Genomic DNA, 21,138 nt, shown 5'->3' with positions numbered 1-21,138 from the left:
GGCTTCAGGAAAATTACACTTAAATTTTCTATTTTTCCTTCAGAGAAAAACCTGAGCCTTCTCTCTCCCTATCTTTGGCCGAACCCACTCTCTCTCTCTTCCTCATTGAGATTTCGAAATACTTAGTGTATGAGTAGTGCCCACACACAGCAAGTGATACCTCAACCATAGTGAGGAAGATCGTAAAGAAAGACTTTCAGCAAGAAGGAGTTTCAGCATCAAAGATTCTGAGAAAGAGATCCAGGTTAAGATATTGATAATTCTCTGCTACAGAAAGGAATCAAGGGCTAGATATTTGAACGGAAGGAGTCATTATATTCTGCTGCACCCAATGTAAGGTTTCCTAAACTTTATACGTGTTTATTTCATCGTTTTAGAAAGTTCATATTATTACGGTGTTAATAAACATACTTGTGAGTAGATCTAAGATCCTGGTAAAATAATTCCAACAACAACAAGAGTAGCAGTAACAACAACAACAACAACAACCTCTGCCACACTCTACGCCTGGTCTGTCGGCCCTACCGCACCAATAACATTAGTCTCTATCTCCGAACCATTTGCAGATAGTGTCTTCTTAATCTACTCCACCTTTAGCTTAATCTCAAATCTAAGCCCACCACTGCTAATCTATCTTAACCCATCTCAAGAGGTAAGGCTCCTTCATTGGGATTTTATTTCCTCATGATGCCACCTGTTTGCCACGACTACATAACGAAGGCTGCCATTTTGAGGAATAGCCATGAGCGACAATAGGTTACTCTCCAAAAGAGGGCCACTCAAATGTCTTCCATTAAGATGGACAAGATTGCAGAGGGGACTCGCCGACCTTTACCCTAAGGCCCTGTGTTGGATCTGCCTGTGGTGAGTCAATATCTGGAACCTATAGTGGGTAGATCATCGCCCCTTATGCGGCAAAAATGATAGATAACATAGGTCACAGTGTGAGGGAGCTAACTTTTGAGAAGTGGGCACTAAGTAGCAGCGTTGATTTGTTTACTCTGTCAACAACTGCCAAACAGTAGGCTACAGGGGTAAGTTCTAACCCCTGATCTTTCCTTTACTTGTGATATGATTTTTGTTCTCGGGATGAATTTTGTAACTTGTTCTTATCTTCTTTTCTCAAGATGGCATTGTTCGCAGAGAGGGCCGCTAAAGAAGCATGGAATGTAACCATGGAGCTAAGCCAACTCCGTGCCAAGGTCCAAGCCCTGACCACTGAGAATGAGGCTTTTTCGTACAAGGTCTGAGCAGGTCAAAGCTAAGATAACCTCCGGCACCCACATGTCTCGGGAAGAGTGGGAAGCCAAGTTGACTACTGAGGAAGAGAAATGGGACGCCAAAAACTTGAAGAAGTATTCAAACTACAAGGTGCAAATTGAGCAGCATGCTTCAAGGTTGGCAAAAGAGCTTGAGAAGAAGCTACGCTCCCTCTAGGAGTAGTTAGCCAAAGCCACAAAGGAGAAAGACATCGCCGAGGCCCGTGTGGTGGACAAGTTTGGGACCATTACTACCCAAATTCGACATATTAATAGCCTCCAAGAGGACTTGCGCAAGAAGGACTCAAACATCAAGGACCTCAAAGACGAAGTAAAAGAGGTGAAGAAGCTGGTAGCTACTTGGGAAGTCAAATGTGACAACAAGACCTTTCTCTACCAAGGAGCCTGTAACACCAGTAACCTCGTCAAGATATCATCGACAATTCTACAAGCAAGTTAACCGACCCCTTAAATGGCATAAAGACATACATTGCTTTAGCTGCCAAGCGTCAGATGAGGGAGACTGCTCCCCAACTAGTTTTGGATGTGGCTAAGGCAGCTAATAATAGGGCAGTTGCCAGGGCAAAGAGGGATCGCCTTTGCCCTTAGAGATGTCCTATGTCATCGTCTTCACAACTTATGGAAGGCGGATCCTTCCATACTTTGACACATAGATAAGATGGATCGGGAGAAGGTTACCAGGAAGGTACTTTCCATGAGTTGCAGTAGATACCTCAAAGAGTTGCCCCGTAAAGTAGACAATGATAGTGAGGAAGAAACTAGTGTTGAGGCCTCAAGTTCTTAAGAATCCGTAGGAGCTAAGGTGTCTTCTAGTAGGGTCAATGAAAGGCCTGCTTGAGATGCTGCTGATGCCAACCATTAGCCAACTTTCTGTTTTTGTTTTTCACCTCTTTTACTTGTTCTTTTAAAGGCAACGTGAGCTGAGAAGTGTGGATGTCTCCAACTTCCTTGTCGCTTGTTTAAAACAAAACTGGTGGCCTAAAAAACCTAAAGTGTAAAATGTAAACACAAAATACTTTTCGTTCTCATTATATGATGCCCAAAGGCCATTTGTCCAAAAAGTTTATTACACAGACTATTTTCACAAAAACTCTTCAAATTGTGTCACTGACTAGTGTCCACCGCCTATTGATAATATCGGCACAAATGATCTGCATTCTAGGCATTGAGGACTCTTGATCCGTCCATCTGTTTCAACCAAAAGGTACCATGTCCCACCTTCTTGAGTATCTCATAGGGGCCTTCCCAGTTTGGGCCAAGCACCCCCACTCTCGGTTCTTGGGAAGCTGGGAAGACTCTTCGGAGGACAAGATCACCAATATCGAAGGTACGACTTTTAAATTTTGAGTTAAAGTGTCGGGCAATCTTTCCTTGGTACATTTTGTGCTTGACTTGCTACTATTCCCGTAGCTCTTCTATTAAGTCTAGTGACTCTTGGAGCAGAGAGTTGTTGCGGGTAGGGTTGTAAGTATCCCACCGATGGGATGGGATCATGGTCTCCACTAGGATTACAGCTTCGCATCCATAGGCCATTGCATATGGCGTATGCCCCGTTGAAGTTCTTTCTGTCATTCTGTAGACCTAGAGAAATCGAGGAAGTTCTTCTGGCAAGTGGGTTTACAAGCCTGCAAATTCTTCTTCAACGTGGTCTTAAGGATTTTCTTGACTGCTTCTACTTGTCCATTAGCTTGTGGCCGGGCTACAACAGAGAAGCTTTTCACGATTCTGTGCTGGGCACAAAAATTGATGAAGTGTTCACTGTCCAATTGCGTCCCATTATCCAACACAATATTATAGGGGAGTCCTTATCGGCACACGATGTTTTTAACAACAATGTCTTGTGCCTACTTGGAGGTAACTGTGTTTAAAGGTTCAGCCTCGAACCATTTGGTGAAGTAGTCAACATCGACAATGGCGTACTTGACTTTACCTTTACTTGTGTGGAGGGATCCTACTAAATTGATGACCCATACCGCAAAGGCTAAGGACTGCTCATTAGTGTGATTTCAGTGGGTGGCGCACATGGGACTTTAGTGAATCTCTAATATGTATCGCACTTCCTCACATATTCCATGCAATCCTTATTCATGGTGGGCCAAAAATAACCCTGTCCTAGGATTTTATTAGAAAGGCTTGGTCTGGAAGTATGATCTCCACAGAAGTCTTCATGGACCTCATGAATCACTCTGCTAATCTCTGTCCCTGCGATGCACCTCAAATAAGGCAATGACAACCCCCTGCGATATAGTTTTCCATCCATAATCACATAATGAGGGGCTTAGTATTGGATCTTTTTGGAGGCAGCTCGATCTGCGAGGAGTTCCCCCGTGATCAAGAATTGATAAATAGGTGCCATCTAGGAGTGTGAATTATCCACCACGACATTCACCCCTTGCACAGGAATGCTGGATTTTTGCAGGTGACAAACAGGGACTATACCATGCTTTATGATTTCTGAATTTGTGGCCAACTTGGTCAACATTTCGACGAATGAATTTTGTTCTCTCGAGATTTTCCGTATACTATAACTCTTAAATCCCTGTAACAATTCACGCAACATTAGGACATAGGCAACCATTCGCTCACCTTTTGTCTAATACTCACCAGATATCTGATTCACCACCAGTTGGGAATCACTATAAATATCCACCTGTTGGGCTCCTACTTATTTTTCTAACTTCAAGCTTGCCAACATAGCTTTATGTTCTGCTTCATTATTCGAGGCACGGAACCCAAAGCGTAGGGTGATTTGGAGCTGGTGTCCTTGAGGGGAGATTAAAATTACCCCAACTCTGACCCCTTCTCATTGGACACACCGTCGACATAGACCTTCCAAATGGGTAGCTTAGGAACTAGCTCTTCTAGAAGAGCATCAAAGCTTGTGCACTCTGCTACAAAGTCAGCGAGGGCCTGTCCTTTTATTGACACATGTGGCTGGTAATGAATGTTGAACTAGCTAAGTTCCATAGACCACTTCAGTAACCTGCCAGACAATTTTGGCTTCTGCAATACCTATCGCAAGGGATGATTTGTGAGTACTCTAACGACATGGGCCTGGAAGTATGGTCTCAGCTTGCGTGATGCTATTAGTAAGCAAAAGGTTAGCTTTTCAATCATAGGGTCTCTGGACTCCGCGCCCAACAATCTTTTGCTCACGTAATATAGCGGATACTAAACTTTGTCTTCCTCTTGCACGAGTGCAGCGCTAACAGCATGATCTGACACAGCCAAGTACATAAATAAATCCTCTCCTTGTATCGGTTTTTATAAGATAAGAGCTTTGGTGAGGTGCTCCTTTAACTTCTTAAAAGCGTCCTCACACTCTTCAGTCCACACAAACTTTTTGTTGCCTCGCAACACATTAAAGAATGGGATACATTTCTCGGTAGATTTCGAATTGAACCGACTAAGAGTAGCAACCCGCCCTGTAACACTCTGGATGTCCTTATGCCTCTTGGGAGAGGACATGTCAAGGAAGGCCTTGATTTTCTCTAGATTGGCTTCTATCACCTAGGAAATGACGATGTATCCCAAGAACTTCTCGAAACAAACCCCAAAAGTGCATTTTTTATGATTCAACTTCATCCTATACTTTCTTATGACCAAAAGGGCCTATTCTAGGTCTCAGCCGTGCTCCTCAAAAGTTTTAGATTTTACTAACATGTCGTCCACATACACTTCCATATTTTGGTCTAACTAGTCTTTAAACATCCAGTTCACCATTCTTTGGTATGTCGCTCTTGCATTTTTGAGTCCGAATGGCATCACCTTTTAGCAAAAGATGCCTTTGTCAATTTGAAAACTGGTGTGCCCTTTATCAACAATATGCATTTTGATATGGTTATACCTAGAGTAAGCATCCATGAAGGTGAGCAACTTGAACCCTGACATGGCATCTACTGTCTGATCAATCCGTGGTAGTGAGAAGTAATCTTTTGGCTAGGTCTTATTTAGGTCCATGAAGTCTATTGTAATGCCCTAAATAATTAGGCACGCTACCCAAAATACTTATGAAACCCTAATCCCCTAATCGGGATTACTAATCAAAATAGCGCAGAATTTATACTTTTATATTAAACAGAATGAAAATAAACTTGTATACATTTAAACTTTTAAACAGTTGGGATCCCAAAAATATTTACAAATGCTATTACAAGTCATTTCTTTCTAGCCGACCGAAACGGCAAAATAGAATTCAAAAGTTCATCACTAATAGACCCTTAACCCGCTTGGTCTGATATGGCTTGAAAATGTACATTCTTCGTCTTGCTCCTCAAACTCATGGTTGATTAGCCACTGACTTACCCTTTCCTGCACAGTAGAGCACCCGTGAGCTAAGCCCAGCAAGACAGTATAAATCACAACAATATAATATGCTCATCATACTATTTAATAGATATGTCATTCACATACGTCTGTATGACACAGACCACATTATTATACCAACATGCCCATTTATGTCTACATGGCGTAGACCTATGTGTTGCGCTCACACATCTATTTAAATCTACATGACGTAGACCCACGTGCTGCTCTCACACGTCTATTTACATTAAGGCCTTAGAAGTGGTTCATCTCGGTTATGAGTACCAAGTCCAACCTGATTATTCCTTGAGCGCATAATCCCTAAATCTCATTTCAATTAACATGGCATGGCATTTATACACATATATAACTAGGGTAATAACCCTAGGCTATTAGACTGTTCCTATTAGGGTAATAACCCTAATCCCAGTTACTAAACATTCATGCATTTCATTCTCAATATGAGCGCCACTGCGCATACTCTACGTGCTAATCACTATCTTACTTAATGTCCCGCAATAGTAGAGATTCCAAATCCCCCGGTGCTCCTGACCAGGTGTCGGTAATCCTAATCACAATACCGGGATTTACACAAATAGGGTAAATCCCTAAATCCACTTCCACAAAAATTTAAGATTGGCATTCAAATCATATATAATCACATAGAGCTTGAAAAGATCTTTCCAACGGTATAAAGAACTCCCAAAACGGAGTCTCGAGTCAAATGTTATGGCCAAAACAAAATTCAGCGTTTCCCGATGAACTCTAACCGGAATTCCGGTTGGAGCAGCCCTGAACCAACCGAAATTCTGGTTGTCTGGGCAGAGAACACGAAATTTTTCAATCTTTAAACCCCCAAAACTCTCTCAAATCTACCCCAAACACTGCCAAACTTTCCAGAGCATCATTATATGTCATAATAAACATATTCCACAACTTAAGCACAATAATTTCATTAAGAATCAAAAAGTGCCATTAAAGCACCAAGCTTGAGTTCCATGAACTCAAGCTTGCTTTTCACAACAAAGTTCTCAATTTACCACTTACAGCAGCTAGAAAACACTAAGGATTTAAAACACATTATCAAGCATTAAAATCCAGCAATTAAACACATCAAAAATTCAGATTTAAGAAAGATAAACACAACCTCAACACTTTGAGCAAAATTCCTCCATGAACACACATACAAGAGCTAGAATTCAAGAACAATCTTCATACCAATTTCATAGCTGCAAAGATCAACTAAAGAATTATTCTAACTCATAATTTTCAATAATATCACAACCTAAACTCACCCACAACAACCTTCAAGCATGATCAAAGACATAATATCATGAAAACCCTTAAATCCAAACACATGCATATCAAGAGAACATCACATAATTCATGATTTTTCCCATAATAATTCAGCAGCTAAAACAAGATTAAGATCATGGAAAGCTACCTTAATTCTCAATACAACAAAAGCAAAGATCTTCCTCTAAATTCAAGCTTTTTCCTTCAAAAATCCAAGCTTTGAAAATTCAATAAGGTTTGAGTGAAAGAGGGAGAGAAGGGTCGGGTGAGAAGGAGAAAAAATCTAGAAAATTATATTTCATTTCATCAAAATCATTTTCCAAACATAGTAATTAGGGGTCAAATGACCAAAATGCCCTTAGGGCTTAAATACCCACATACACCCTCACAAGGGTAAAATAGTCATTCAATACTCAATTAATTTCAAATAAATTTGAGATTATCACTCATCAAATAAAATTCCAAATAAATAAATCCAATTTGCATTTCGGGCCTGAACCCGATTCGGCCCGAAATTCCCGGTTGTGACTATACCACGCCAACCTGTCAGAACACACATGAAAAGACAACACAGGCATACTACATAATAATATAGTACTATTAAGCATGTAATTAAATCAATTTCATCAATTTACCCTTCTCGGGTCATAATTACCAAAATGCCCCTAGCTCACCATCGGGGTCTTTAACATAATAAATTTCATATAAAATCACATATATTGAACTATATAATAATATAATTCCTCAATTATTCATAATTATCCAATTAGGGTTTTGCTAATCCATTACTTAATTCTTGGTATTACAATTACCCCCTCCTTATAGAAATTTCGTCCCGAAATTTACCTGAACAACTCTTGATATTTCTGCTACATATCCGTCTCGAGTTCCCAGGTTGCCTCTTCTCCCTTACTGTTCTTCCACAGTACTTTCACCAGTGCCACTGTCTTGCTTCTCAAGACTTTCTCTCTTCTATCGAGTATCTGCACTTGTAACACCCTCACTAGCATAGGCGTATTACGTGATTTTTAAACGTACTGTGCAGCTCATTGCTAATCAACGAGGTTTATGGAAATCGTGATTAATTAAAATTTTTGCTTTTTAATTAAACTTACATAATATTTTATACAAAATACTTTGGGATCCCATTTACAAAATACTTTACAAAAAGTTTACTGTCTAATACAAAATACTTGTCGCCCAGCGACTAATTACAAAAGCACTGGTGTCCCGAGGTTGTACGCTTCAGGCCTAACTGCCCCGACATGTACAATCTTCATCGGCTCGTCCTCACGGTTCCTCAGCCTTGGCCTTGCCCTTACCTACACATAAACATAGCACTCTGAGTCGACAGACTCAGTAAAAAAAGCATAAATAATAATCATACATAAATCCCGCGTTATGATAAGAAGCCCATACCCCTGACCATAACCCTAACTATCGTGTCCCACACGATACTGAGTCCCGAACGTTCGTACAATGGTACTATTGACAAAGTAAAAGCCTATACTTGGTACACTGGTCATACTCCAGCTGCTAGTCATACTCTAGCCTTACCGATGTGTTACAATATTAACCTATACTCGGTACACTGGTCATACTCCAGCTGCTATTCATACTCTAGCCTTACCGATGTGATACGGTCAAATAGCACAGTACCACCAACCCACCCTATACTCCATGCAATCCTTATTCATGGTGGGCCAAAAATAACCCTGTCCTAGGATTTTATTAGAAAGGCTTGGTCTGGAAGTATGATCTCCACAGAAGTCTTCATGGACCTCATGAATCACTCTGCTAATCTCTGTCCCTGCGATGCACCTCAAATAAGGCAATGACAACCCCCTGCGATATAGTTTTCCATCCATAATCACATAATGAGGGGCTTAGTATTGGATCTTTTTGGAGGCAGCTCGATCTGCGAGGAGTTCCCCCGTGATCAAGAATTGATAAATAGGTGCCATCTAGGAGTGTGAATTATCCACCACGACATTCACCCCTTGCACAGGAATGCTGGATTTTTGCAGGTGACAAACAGGGACTATACCATGCTTTATGATTTCTGAATCTGTGGCCAACTTGGCCAACATTTCGACGAATGAATTTTGTTCTCTCGAGATTTTCCGTATATTATAACTCTTAAATCCCTGTAACAATTCACGCAACATTAGGACATAGGCAACCATTCGCTCACCTTTTGTCTAATACTCACCAGATATCTGATTCACCACCAGTTGGGAATCACTATAAATATCCACCTGTTGGGCTCCTACTTATTTTTCTAACTTCAAGCTTGCCAACATAGCTTTATGTTCTGCTTCATTATTCGAGGCACGGAACCCAAAGCGTAGGGTGATTTGGAGCTGGTGTCCTTGAGGGGAGATTAAAATTACCCCAACTCTGACCCCTTCTCATTGGACACACCGTCGACATAGACCTTCCAAATGGGTAGCTTAGGAACTAGCTCTTCTAGAAGAGCATCAAAGCTTGTGCACTCTGCTACAAAGTCAGCGAGGGCCTGTCCTTTTATTGATACATGTGGCTGGTAATGAATGTTGAACTAGCTAAGTTCCATAGACCACTTCAGTAACCTGCCAGACAATTTTGGCTTCTGCAATACCTATCGCAAGGGATGATTTGTGAGTACTCTAACGACATGGGCCTGGAAGTATGGTCTCAGCTTGCGTGATGCTATTAGTAAGCAAAAGGTTAGCTTTTCAATCATAGGGTCTCTGGACTCCGCGCCCAACAATCTTTTGCTCACGCAATATAGCGGATACTAGACTTTGTCTTCCTCTTGCACGAGTGCAGCGCTAACAGCATGATCTGACACAGCCAAGTACATAAATAAATGCTCTCCTTGTATCGGTTTTTATAAGATAAGAGCTTTGGTGAGGTGCTCCTTTAACTTCTTAAAAGCGTCCTCACACTCTTCAGTCCACACAAACTTTTTGTTGCCTCGCAACACATTAAAGAATGGGATACATTTCTCGGTAGATTTCGAATTGAACCGACTAAGAGTAGCAACCCGCCCTGTAACACTCTGGATGTCCTTATGCCTCTTGGGAGAGGACATGTCAAGGAAGGCCTTGATTTTCTCTAGATTGGCTTCTATCACCTAGGAAATGACGATGTATCCCAAGAACTTTTTGAAACAAACCCCAAAAGTGCATTTTTTATGATTCAACTTCATCCTATACTTTCTTATGACCAAAAGGGCCTATTCTAGGTCTCAGCCGTGCTCCTCAAAAGTTTTAGATTTTACTAACATGTCGTCCACATACACTTCCATATTTTGGTCTAACTAGTCTTTAAACATCCAGTTCACCATTCTTTGGTATGTCGCTCTTGCATTTTTGAGTCCGAATGGCATCACCTTTTAGCAAAAGATGCCTTTGTCAATTTGAAAACTGGTGTGCCCTTTATCAACAATATGCATTTTGATATGGTTATACCTAGAGTAAGCATCCATGAAGGTGAGCAACTTGAACCCTGACATGGCATCTACTGTCTGATCAATCCGTGGTAGTGAGAAGTAATCTTTTGGCTAGGTCTTATTTAGGTCCATGAAGTCTATTGTAACGCCCTAAATAATTAGGCACGCTACCCAAAATACTTATAAAACCCTAATCCCTTAATCAGGATTACTAATCAAAATAGCCTAGAATTTAAACTTTTATATTAAACAGAATGAAAATAAACTTGTAATACTTTTTAAACTTTTAAATAGTTGGGATCCCAAAAATATTTACAAATGCTATTACAATTCATTTCTTTCCAGCCGACCTAAACGACAAAATAGAATTCAAAAGTTCATCACTGATAGACCCTTAACCCTCTTGGTCTGATATGGCTTGAACATGTACATTCTTCGTCTCGCTCCTCAAACTCATGGTTGATTAGCCACTGACTTACCCTTTCCTACACAGTAGAGCACCCGTTAGCCAAGCCTAGCAAGACAGTATAAATCACAACAATTTAATATGCTCATCATACTATTTAATAGATATGTCATTCACATACGTCTGTATGACACAGACCTGAATATTATACCAACATGCCCATTTATGTCTACGTGGCGTAGACCTATGTGTTGTGCTCACACATCTATTTAAATCTACATGACGTAGATCCACGTGTTGCTCTCACATGTCTATTTACATTAAGGCCTTAGAAGTGGTTCATCTTGGTTATGAGTACCGAGTCCAACCTGATTATGCCTTGAGCGCATAATCCCTAAATCTCATTTAAATTAACATGGCATGGCATTTATACACATATATCACTATGGTAATAACCCTAGGCTATTAGACCATTCCTATTAGGTTAATAATCCTAATCCTGGTTACTAAACATTCATGCATATCATTCTCAATATAAGCGCCACTGCGCAAACTCTACATGCTAATCACTGTCTTACCTGATGTCCCGCAATAGTAGAGATTCCAAATCCCCAGGTGCTCCTTACAAGGTGCCAGTAATCCTAGTCATAATACCGAGATTTACACAAATAGGGTTAATCCCTAAATCCACTTCCACAAAAATTAAAGATTTGCATTCAAATCATAGATAATCACTTAGAGCTCGAAAAGAGCTTCCCAGCGGTATAAAGAACTCCCAAAACGGAGTCCCGAGTCAAAAGTTATGGCCAAAACAAAATTCAGCGTTTCTCGATGAACTCCAATCGGAATTCCGGTTGGAGCAACCCTGAACCAACCGGAATTCCGGTTGTCTGGGCAGATAAAACGAAATTTTTCAATCTTTAAACCCCCAAAACTCACTCAAATCTTCCCCAAACACTACCAAACTTTCCAGAGCATCATTATGTGTCATAATAAACATATTCCACAACTTAAACACAATAATTTCACTAAGAATCAAAAAGTGTCATTAAAGCACCAAGCTTGAGTTCCATGAACTCAAGCTTGCTTTTCACAACCAAGTTCTCAATTTACCACTTACAGCAGCTAGCAAACACTAAGGATTTAAAACTCATTATCAAGCATTGAAATCCAGCAATTAAACACATCAAAAATTCTTATTTAAGAAAGATAAATACAAGCTCAACACTTTGAGCAAAATTCCTCCATGAACACACATACAAGAGCTAGAATTCAAGAATAATCTTCATACCAATTTCACAGCTGCAAAGATCAACTAAAGAATCATTCTAACTCATAATTTTTAATAATATCACAACCTAAACTCACCCACAACAACCTTCAAGCATGATCAAAGACATAATATCACGAAAACCCTTAAATCCAAACACGTGCATATCAAGAGAACATCACATAATTCATGCTTTTTCCCATAATAATTCAGCAGCTAAAACAAGATTAAGATCATGGAAATCTACCTTAATTCTCAATACAACAAAAGCAAAGATCTTCCTCTAAATTCAAGCTTTTTCCTTCCAAAATCCAAGCTTTGAAAATTCAATAGGGTTTGAGTGAAAAAGGGAGAGAAGGGTCGGGTGAGAAGGAGAAAAAATCTAGAAAATTATATTTCATTTCATCAAAATCATTTTCCAAACATAGTAATTAGGGGTCAAATGACCAAAATGCCCTTAGGGCTTAAATACCCACATACACCCTCACAAGGGTAAAATAGTCATTCAATACTCAATTAATTTTAAATAAATTTCAGATTATCACTCATCAAATAAAATGCCAAATAAATAAATCCAATTTGCATTTCAGGCCCGAACCCGGTTCGGCCCTAAATTCCCAGTTGTTACTATACCGCGCCAACCTGTCAGAACACACCTGAAAAAACAACACAGGCATACTACATAATAATATAGTTCTATTAAGCACGTAATTAAATTAATTTCATCAATTTACCCTTCTCGGGTCATAATTACCGAAATGCCCCTAGCTCACCATCGGGGTCTTTAACATAATAAATTTCATATAAAATCACATATATTGAACTATATAATAATATAATTCCTCAATTATTCATAATTATCCAATTAGGGTTTTGCTAATCCATTTCTTAATTCTGGGTATTACATCTATACACCTCCTCCATGTGGTGTTGGGTTTCGGAACCAGAACTGGGTTTGCAAGCCATATTAGGTATAATGACTCCCGCAGGAAATCACTGGCAATTAACTTGACAACCTCTGTTCTTATAGCATCAGATCTGACAGGATTTAGAGGTCTCCTTTTCTGACGGACCGGTTTTGCATCTTCATAGATGTTCAAAGCATGGAAAATGGTATTATAATCAATTCTAGTCATGTTAGAATGACTCCAGGGTAGTACATCTTGATTTTCCTTAACTATGTTGATTACATCTTCTTTTATGGTGGGGGGAAGGTGCTTTCCTACCCTAAGGGTTTTAGTAGGGTCTTCTTTGTAGATGCTCACTTCCTTAATTTTCTCCAGTGGTTCTAAATTCTGCTCAAGTCTGACTCTTGGATCTAATTCGTCTTTGTGTCCCTCCAGTATAACCTTTGTGTCCATCATGTCCTCTGACCCAAGTGCTTCGGGTGCTTCTTCCCTAACCATATACACGACTCAGGTTGATATGTTTAACAGTTTCTCGCGCTCCGTTGGTTTCCCTTAATGGTGTCGATGCACCCATTATTGTTTGTTTTGTGCCCTAAATAAAACTCATTTCAATATAATCAGATTTACAAATTAATAAAGATCAGAAATTACATTTTATGTTGCATGGTTCACATGATTTATTTAATGATTGTTTAAATGTATAAATTCTATTAAGTCCAGAACATATGTATTTGTTCATGATTATAGTGTTGTCAGCACAGTGGAATATAATCATGATTATATGCTCAAAAGATTAATTCCCTGATTTGCCAATTCAATAGATTTAGACTGGCATGATAATCAGTGATCGGTATACATACACCTTGGATAAGTGTTATGTCCTTTCAAGGGCATTAGCAAAGTTTACCAGTATCGGATGTATGGAGTACACATAGGAAGGGACCGATATTGATCTTAGATAAGAGATCCTAAACTTACTGTTATATCTTTCTAAGTCAATATTAATGGTTAATCTTAGGTCTATGGATCTTAATCCTGACATGGTTAGGTTCGATCTCAAGATTGTTATTTGTGTTCTTTGATTTGTTAGTTAAGCCTACCTTTTGGTCTGGGTGATACGTACATTTTGGGAACATGATAGTACAATTGAGTGGGAACGCTAACCATAGATATGGAATCTATAGGTTCTATCAGGACAGAGAAGTAAAACGATAATTTTCTTCGAGCTTGGCTGAATAGAGATAAATGATTGCGATCTCATTTCAGTATTTATATTAGTTTACTGAAATATCATTTATAGGTAGCTAAGTGTTATAAGGATAAAATACATTGAAGGGTAGAACGGTAAATTTGTCCCTATTCATTGTAGATCATCTAATAGAGGATCCTTGACTATTAGGATTGTAACAATGGATAATCATAACGTATCTTCTCGTGGTACATATAGAGCATTCTATATAACTGAGAGTGTATTCAATTCCAAGCTCTATAGTGGTTCAATGAGGAATTAATAAGTTGAGAATTTACTTGGTGAATTCTAGATCTACTTATTGAAAGCTCGGTTATATAGGCCCATGGTCCCCTCACTAGCTGAGATAATATTGTTGCGGACTCAGTTAATTGATTTTAATTAATCAATTATAGTTCTAAAATTAGACTATGTCTTATTTAACAATTTTCACTAATCAAGGGCTTAATTGTGAAGAAAAAGGTTCTGGGGTAAATTTCTTAATTAAGAGACTTTGTATGGTCTAATTAATAAATTACGCAAATGGAAATTTTATTTAGTAATTAATTATAATTACTAAATAAATAGTTTTGGGATTTATTGGATTGAATTGGAAAATATGTTATTATTGAAAAGAAGAATAAGTGGTTGAACTAAATGGGCAAAATTGTAACTAGAAATTGGTCCTTTAATATGCACGACCAAAAAGTGATTTTTTCCCAATATTTTATTCTTTTTTAATCCATATAATTCAACCCTAAGCCCTAGTTGAAATACAATAAAAGGAACATGATACTCTCACTCATCCAATTAATGTAAACTTGACTATTCAACCAAACCTAGATGAGAGAGTTCCTTCTATAGAGATTTCGCCTCCTTCATTGTTCTTTACCATATTCGAAACACTAAGTGATGAGTGACGTGCCCACACATAGCAAGTCAAGTGCTCAATCATAGTGAGTAAGACGGTGGTAACCAAACCCAAAGGAGAGAATGTTGGGTTTTGTGCCCTAAATAAAACCCTTAACAATCTGATTAGTTATCAATATAAGAAATTTGAAGTGATTTATGTTTGCATGAATTTTACATGCTAATGGTTTAATATGTTTATTACATTTACACACAAAATCATCTAAATCCAGATCATATGTTTATTCACAATTACAGTATCTGTTGGAAATTATTTTACCAGGATCTTAGATCTACTCACAAGTATGTTGATTAACACCCTAAATATGAACCTTCTAAAACGATTAAATAAACACATATAAAGTTTAGGAAACCTTACATTGGGTGCAGCGGAATATAATGACTCCTTCCGTTCAGATATCTAGCCCTTGATTCCTTTCTATAGCAGAGCATTATCAATATCTGAACATGGATCTCTTTCTCTCATCCTTTAGTGTTGAAACTCCTTTTGCTGAAAGTCTTTCTTCACGATCTTCCTCACTATGATTGAGGTATCACTTGCTGTGTGTGGGCACTACTCTAACACTAAGAATTTCGAAATCTTTAGGAAGAAGAGAGAGAGGGAGAGGTCGGCGAAAGATAGGGAGAGAGAGAGGCTCAGTTTTTTCTGAATGAAAAAGTCAGAAGAAAAGTGTGTAATTTTCCTAAAGCCTTCACTATCTATTTATAGCATTCCACTAGGGTTAGGTTTGAATTATTTAGCATTAAAATAATGAAAATATCAGAGGTAAAACCCTACAAAAGTGGCCGGCCCTATTGTGTGGATTTGCGCCTCACTTTTTTTTGCAATGTTACAGTTTTATCTTTTTTGCATATGATTTTCTCAAAAACGCCAATTTTCTAATTCAACCATTTAAATGCCAATTCTAACTATTTAATAACTATAAATAATTATTAAATAATAATGTCATTTATCATATTTATTAATTGAACCATACAAAGTATCATAATTAACAAATATGCCCCTAAAACTCTTTCTTTACAAATTCGCCCTTACTTAGTGAAAAATTCACAAATAGACATAGTCTAATTTGAGAATTATAATTGATTAATCAAAACCAATTATATGAGTCTTACAAGCAATATTATCTCAACTAGTGGGGGAACCATGGGTCTATATAACCGAGCTTCCAATAAGCAGATCAAGAATTTATAACCTAAATTCACGGACTTATTAATTCTTCGTTGAATCCACGCATAGAACTTAGAATTGCACTCTCAGTATATAGAATGTTCTATATGTTCCACCATATAGACACATCATTAATTATCCATTGTTATAATCCTAATTTGATCAATGATCCTCTATATGAATGATCTACACTGTAAAGGGATTAGATTACCGTTACACCCTACAATGTATTTTAATCCTTAAAACACTTAACCCCGTATAAATGATATTTCAGCTTATGTGAAATGAGATCTCCACCATTTATTTTCGTTTGGTCAAGCTCGAAGGAGATCATCCTTTACTTACTATTCGCTAGATAGAAGCTATAGATTCCATGTTTATGTTAGCGCTCCCACTCAATTACACTACCGTGTTCCCAAAATGTACGTATCACCCTGACCCAAAAGTAGGCTTAACTAACAAATCAAAGAACACGAATAGCCTCCTGAGATTGAGCCTAATCATAACAGGATTAAGATCATTAGATCTAGGATCAACTAGGCGATATGGACTTGAATATATATTACGGTAAGTTTAATAAATCTAAGTCAAAGTTCAATATCGGTCCCTTCCGATGCATACTCCATGCATCCAACCTCAACTTTACTTTAACTAATGCTCTGGAAAGAACATAGCATTTCTCCAAATGCAAGTAAACTCTGTTGTAGATTATCATATAAGTAAAACCCTATGTCTGATAAGTCTAGGAAACTTTATTCACATAGTCATGCTTACTTTCCAATGTGTTGACAGCACAATAAACAGGATCAAGTATGTGAAAAGGGTTTCAGATGAATTTATACATTATGTACATATAATCATGAAATAAATCATGTGAACCATGCATCATTAAATGTTATTTCTGATCTATATTAATGAGTAAATCTGATTATATTGAAATGAGTTTTATTTAGGGCATAAAACCCAACAAACTCCCACTTGCACTAATACAAAACAAAAAAGTGCATTTCAAATAATCTCAACACCTTGCTATACAAATCAAGTGTAGTAGTAGTAAACTCCTCGTAATAGGATCTGAAAGGTTGAATTAAACACAACATTTTCTCCACTATTACTCTTCCTTAATCACAAAATCATTAATAATGTGAAATTCCTCTCTATATGTCAACTCTCTTGGGATACTGGATTCTATACCTTTGGCAACTACTTTTGGTTAATCAGGAAATTAACACTATTAGTTTAGGCAATTTGGAATGGTGCCAAAAATGTACAGAACTTTCCTTAGACTGAATAAGTACCTTTATTGCAACTTTAACATTCAGTCCCTTTCTGGTAGACCTAGAGACTTCAGATAGGTTTTTACACTTCTCCAAAATCACTATTCCACCCCCAGAGTAATCACCATCTTATCAGAAAGATTTTCTAGCACAAAGGCAAGTCTTAAAATATGATGTGGTGTAGTCTAAGAGTCTTAAACACACCCTTATAGACTAACATATAGTTCCTCTTCTTTATCTTAAGATTTACTTGATTGTCTTCCAATGTTCTTCTCCTGGGTTAATCTGATACCTACTCATTACTCCCACTCAACAGCAGGTGTCTGGTCTAAGGCATACAAAAGCATATCTAAGACCTCTCACAATTGATTTAAGAAATTCTTTCATGGCTTTATCTTTTCTGGAATAGTTGAGACTTTTCCTTAGATAAATAAAATCTATGCCTAAGAAGTTGTGAAGCTTCTATAGATTGCCATTAGAAAGAAAAATGCTTCAGCATCTTACTACAGTAAGTTCCTTGCATTAGAGTAAGTAATTATCAGGTATACCACAAGCCATAGGTTTAGATAAACTCAAACCTATAATACTAGGAACAGGATGTTTTTTGAAGTCCATTGAATAGATTTATACACGAAATTTCCTTTTATGTCCTTGTAATAGAAAACTTTAGGTTACTCCATGTGAATGGATCAAACTATTGTTCTCTTGGCTTTTCTTCTTAGTTTCTTATCTTGACAATCCATTGCTTGTTTAAACTCACAATGGATTTTAATCACTAGTGTCTCCCAAGTCATAAGAAGGTGAGTTCCTAGAAACTCTCCCACTACGACAAGGTACCGTGAATTATGTCTAAGAAAACTAAATGGTATTGATCTCTTCGGTTGTGACAAGACAACAGAGGCAGTGGGATCATCATATGTTAAATAAGATGATAGAACACTTTTGGAATCAAGAAATAAATATCTCCTTTATTTGCTACTTTATTTTCAGAGTTAGTCTTTTTCTTAGAAAAGTAGTGTTTGTTTAAACAAACACTTTCTTATCTATTGACTATGGGATGGTCCACCCCTAATCACTTAGAATAGCTAACAAACCATGGTTAGCACTTCTAGCTTTTCTTAAGATTTTGATTAGGTCATCCATGAATCTAGTAATGATTTACATTAAGTATACATCCATTACATCATTCTGAAATTGTATTACCATAGAAGGAATTAGGCAACGACTAGTAACTAATCATCAATATGCAACTCGAAATTTCTGGTGAGGTAAGTTTGGATATAATTCAAAAATCAATTTAATGATCTTTGAACTGCATATCAACTAACTATTTCTCCACCCATATCAGTTCGCAAGATCTTTAACCACTTACCTTATGGTTTTCCATTGCTAGAAATTTAAGAAATTTTTTTAAACATTTCAAATTTCTTTGCATAAGGTATAATCTAGAGTGATCATTTTAAGAATACAACGAAAAACTCATATCCACCCCTGAATGTACATACATCTGCGAATGAGATGAACTACTTTCAGTGGATATAGGCATATTAACTCTTTGCAAAGATTGATCTTGTCAAAACCACTATGATCAAGATACAAATGCCATAGAAAAAAAAGTGGTTGAGTCTTTTGATGACGTAGGTATAGTTACATGAAAGAGTTCTTAGAATAGTGCAAGTGGATCCTGGTCATAGAATACCAAACTCATATTCCATACAGTTTGAATCCATTAATAGAAGATGGATATTAAACACTTGAGAAAGTGTAATTTTATTGTATTCTGGAATTAGAAATATAAGAAAATTTCTGTTTGGAATCTAAAATTAAAGTCAAAGACTTAAATTTATACCAAATATAATGAGTAATTCTATCTTGGACCACCACTACTAATTTAACTCTAAGTCTGATTTGCTCATACAAGTAGGAGATTTCTAAGATTGAGGATTTATATCAATTGGGAATAGAATTTCGGGATTATAGTCATATGCGTCATTTAATTTCTTAAGAGAAAATATAATGACATTAAATGATATATAGACCATTCATCCAATGATATGTTATTGAGCTAATTTGAAATGAATAAGCTAGGAGGAATTAGAATAATTTCGTTTGTAAATAAGAATCCAACGATGCTTCGATTAGCGAGAGTCAAAGTAATCTTATTTACACAATCTTCTTGTTTCATATAGTAAAAATACTAGTCTGAGGTGTCATCAATTGATGAACAGCTAGATGTCGCATATACAATATTTATCTTTCGAGATCTAACACTATTATGTATGTCTAATGGTGAAAATCCACTAGGGATTTATCTCATTAGATAAACAAACCAAGTTAGACCAACAATGAAGATTCGAAATTAAACTACAACTTAATAACAGAAAATAACATGGTTCAATATAAATTCATACACAATTCAGAAATTATTAAACATATATCAAGTAGGAATGACAAGTGAAAGTACTAAAACATACAATCCTAAATAATTTCCAAGGTTTTCAACAAACTTCTATCAGTATCACGTTTAGGCGAGAGTCAAAGCTACCATCCATTGAATAGAGTTGTCAGCTCATCTAAAATGTTAACATTCTAGCAACCTTTTATTCGATCAAGATTGGAATTCAGCGTTGTCCCGTTTAAGCGAGAGTCAAGGCAATTCTATCTTATGAGCTTCCACCATTGTTTCATAATTTGCAAGTCAAATATGGTCGCCACAATTAGGGTGATCCATACCATATTAAACACTTACAAACTACTTATCTTTCGAGATTAAACAGTGCGAAATTACTAATGAACGTTCCGCCATTAGGGAGGATTACTCACTAAAACAAACGCAATGTAAAACCAACAATGGAGATCGAATATCTTAATAATAATAAAGCTCATTATTTAGAGAGAGTTGTATTTTCTTTGATTCTCTTTATTTTATCTATTTATTTTAAATATATATTTATTTAATTAAAATTTCCAATTTTAGAATGAAAAATTCTAAATATAAATTTTAATTTAATATTTATAAATTTTACTTAGATGGATATCAAAATAACATGAATTTCTTCCATCTTAGTATTAATTTCCAATAAATATTTAGAAAAATATTCAATTTAAGTTGTTACAAAATTAATTTAAATTAATTTACAACTCAAATTTAATTTTCTATAAATATATATTGCATTTTGAAAAATTAAAGTATTTAAGAATACAATTTTCGAAAATGCATGTTAAAATAAAAAATAAATCCTCGAAAATTTTTTCTAATTTAATGTTGGCCCAAAATTAATTAATAAAATTAATTCACAACAAAAAAAATATAATTTTCCTATTTAATTAAATATATAAGAAAAATTTCAAATATTTAAGTATGATGATGAAAATCAACTTAAATATTAATTTTCTATTTAGTTAAATACACTAGAAAAATACTTCAAGCAAAAATATCACCTATCTAGATTTTCCTTTGACTAATTAATTAAATTTCTAATAAAATATATTTTACTTCATTTATTTTAATTAATCATTAAATGAAAAAATTATTGATTTAAGTTCGTCCAAAATTAAAATAAATAATTTACAACTTTAATCTATTTTTCAAATAAAATTCGAAATTCCAGCATTTAAGAAATGCAATTTC

The sequence above is a fragment of the Cannabis sativa genome, unplaced genomic scaffold (genome assembly GCF_029168945.1).
Source record: "Cannabis sativa cultivar Pink pepper isolate KNU-18-1 unplaced genomic scaffold, ASM2916894v1 Contig4, whole genome shotgun sequence".
Lineage (NCBI taxonomy): Eukaryota > Viridiplantae > Streptophyta > Magnoliopsida > Rosales > Cannabaceae > Cannabis > Cannabis sativa.
This window is presented reverse-complemented; position numbering follows the sequence as displayed.